This window comes from Melanerpes formicivorus, unplaced genomic scaffold (genome assembly GCF_026170545.1).
Source record: "Melanerpes formicivorus ecotype bairdi unplaced genomic scaffold, bMelFor1.0.p_v2 SCAF_62, whole genome shotgun sequence".
NCBI lineage: Eukaryota > Metazoa > Chordata > Aves > Piciformes > Picidae > Melanerpes > Melanerpes formicivorus.
Genome location: NW_027142414.1, coordinates 2,162,235 through 2,165,783, shown reverse-complemented (window position 1 = coordinate 2,165,783; position 3,549 = coordinate 2,162,235).

The following is a 3,549-nucleotide window of genomic DNA, read 5'->3' as shown; positions in this document are numbered from 1 at the left end:
TCAAGCCTTCTGCCAAAGATGTCCATAAAGCAGGCTGCTCTTCCACTTTGGTGGGGGGAGCTTTTGCCCACACTGCCTTCAGCAGCGATTCAAACTCAGATACAGTTGCACCTTGATCCTCCAGCAGCAGCATCTTTAACTCTTATTCTAGACAGACACTGTTGCTAAGCATGTGATACTACAATTAAAATCTATTTTAATGGCTGCTAGGAAAAGAACCAACCAAAAAAACCCACAAACAAAAACTCAAAGTAAAACATATTCAGATTACCCAGAATGAAACAGATGGGCTAAACACTTCTCTGATTTTGCTTAGCAAAGACAACTGTGGGACTTACAGTTGGAAACACAACTTTCTTAACCAATATGGATGGTTTGCAGCCAGTTTGGCTGCCATTGTTGTTCTCATTCTGCAATGGCAGCCCAAAGAAAGCAGCTTAGTATGACTTGGAACAGCCTCAGGGGAAAGGTATGTCCTGGATGGCCTGTGGTATCAACTCACTGAAAAGAGCTAGTAACAGAGCTACAGTCTCTGCAGGCTTCCTCCACTTCACACAGGAGCAGTAGTGAGTTACAGCAAATGTTTTAGCATCAGATAAACTGCAGCTGTTTCATACTACCTCTCACAAACTCTGGTTAGAAAAATGGCTACTTTGAAATGGCAAAGCCCTTCACTCAGAGATGGACTCCTGCATCTTGCTGGGCTTGGCTTGGCTGCCTGTTGGCGAGCTCTAAGCACTGACTCAGGGAGAGCACATAAGCCCATTCCCTGAAATAAACTTTTTAAGCTAGGATGCAAGCCCTTCACAGAGTCCTTTAGATGGCCTCTGGCTGAGCAAGATATGGAGGCTGAGCCAGTGTGCTCAGAAAAAGCCAGGTGTCTGCATCAGCCAGGCAGAACAGATGTGTGATGCACTTGTGATCCAGAGGACAGACTTTCACATCAGATCTGCAAGCTGCGGGGGTGGCTCATGAACCTGACCTCTGACTGGCGTATCTCCAATGCTGACAGCTCTTAGAGTTTTTTTACTTTTCTAGTTGGTAGTGCTGGGACTGCACTGTCATCCTGAGGTACAGGCAGGTCCTGGTTTCAAAAGGCCCATTAAAACTTGAGTAGTAACAACTGCAATCATCAACAGGCAAACTATAAAATCCATGAGGTTTTTTTTGAACTATCCTGATTCTGAGGGGCTCAGCTCATCACTTCTGAATGTTTGTGACAGGCAGCATTGCCTGCTGGTGTATCACATGAGCTTTCAAATAATCACAGAAAAATACTGCATATTAGGAAAAACTGCAGGAGAAAAAGCCTTTTAGGAAGTTTCCAAGACTCTTCCCTACTCCCATGACACAGGGAAAAGAAGTGGTGATATGTCTGCACACCTTTCCAGTTGGACTGCAGACTCCACTGGGTTGTTCCATGCTGCAAGGCAGAGCTGACTGCTATGTGGACACTGCACAGGTGCTCTGTTAGCTTTGGTGTTGTTACTGCTGTCTGTCTCCTTGACATGTGGGGGGGCCCCCACCTGGAGTTTTGTCCACATTCCTGTCAAGCTCCGTGTCACTGTGGAAACCTACAGACACTACATAACAGCTCCTGACTCTGTTTTCTCTTTAGTGACTTCCTTCTTACAGCTTCTAGTGTGTGTGTGCTGCTTGCAGGTACTCTGAGTGGCAAGGCACGTAAGGACAACCATTTTCTGCAGAAAGTAGGTTGTTTTGTAGCATCTGGAGGCTCTCTCTGATCTTTTTCAGACACATTCACACGCTTCCCTCTTTCCTCAATGCGTTGCAGTGCTCCTGAAGGAAACAGGGCTGAGATCTAAGGAGACTGTGCTTTGGAGTCTGCTGTGCCCTTTTTATATTAATGTCTACATGGGACTAATGCAGTGACATTATACCAGTGAAGTCATTGCAAAGGACAGAATTTTTTCCAGATGAAGTGACAGTCCACGGGCCTACATCTCCAATGACTGGAAAATGCCCTTTCTCTTACGGTAAGGTCATAAGTAACAAGCCTGCCTCTGCTTGCTGAGCTTTCCTGGGGCAGAGACTATTTGTGTAGGTGGTGTCCTCTCCTGCATGGCCTGCAGGGTGAATCCTCGTTTCACTCCTAGTGAAGAGACACAGGCAGCTGTGGGATGAAGTGTCATGGGCAATACGAAGTGGCGGGGAGTCACCTCTGTTTGAAATTTGCTGTGTGCTGTGATGCATTTAGGGTATGGAGGACTACATGTGCCTGAGAACTGGAATCTTGTTAGCTTTTGTTTTATACATACCAGGCATACTTTACATGCACCCAAGCACCCTTGGGAAAGCAGGTGGGGGGGAGCAAAGCAGCTTATATTTTATTTCTGGTCTAGTTAACAATCACCCACAAAATTTCCCTCACCTATCCTTTTTGTCCTTAACTCAGTTGTCCTAGCAGCAACTGTAGCTTCATTTATTGCTTAGATGTGTAGCAGTGGGCAGAGGTGCTTGGTGTTTCTGGCACAGATGTAGAAGCCATGTGTCATCTGAAGAAGGTGACTGTGTTGCCTCCAATATACAACACTTTCTTTCACAGTAGCTGCACACAATGTTCCCAGCTTTGGGAAGCAGCTGCTTTCCACCACCCACCTGAAACGTGAATTTGTGGTGCCTTCCTAGGTAGCATAAGTTCCACACAACTGATGTATCTCAGAGACATATGCCACTTTAAGGTGGTCTCTTCCCTATTGCCAGTGTGGGCTGAATGTGCCACTGAACATGACCTGAGGATTATTTCCAGAGGCAATGAGAGAAAGATTTGCCTTTTCTCTTGCTGTTTCTCTATTAACTCTTTCAAATTTTGTCTGGAGAAAAAATGTGTCAAGACAGCACAGCTGGAGTGCCACAGCCAACTGTCTGCAGACACCATGTCCACTGGGACCAAACCACACAGCACTTGGCTGAACAACTTCTGTTCAGCTCTCTGGTTCAGCTGAGGGTCAAGTGAAGTATCTCTGGGTACACTCTCTTCACACTGACCACCATGGGATGAGACCACTCATGTACATCCTTCGACTGGGAGCAGGCTCCTGTGGGCCACTTACAGAGCAGTCACACTGGAAATGTGTTTGTGGCACTTACTGATCTCATTACTGGCAGTTTCAGAAGAGGACCCTTGAGCCAAGGAGCTCTTAGAAGTGATCATACTGTGGAAGGAGGTCTAGACAGACCTATAGGCTGCTGAAACAGGCTCCAAAGTTGTTGGTCCTGCCCTGTTTGTCAGCACCATGTTCTCCTACAAAAGAATAAATAGGACACAGGAAGCACCAACACAAGGTGGGAGAATCAAGACCTCAAGCCAATGTACTAGTAATCCTTAGCACTGTACATCACTGTATTAACTCATACATCCTCACAACACCCCTTTGAGGTAGGGAAGGATTGTCATCTCCAGTGTACAGATGGGGAAACTGAGGCAGAGAGAGACTAAGTGACTTGCCCAAAGTCAGACAACAAGGCATTGGTAGAGCCATGTTAAGAATGGAGACAACCCTCATGCCCCATCCCATGCTGCCTCCC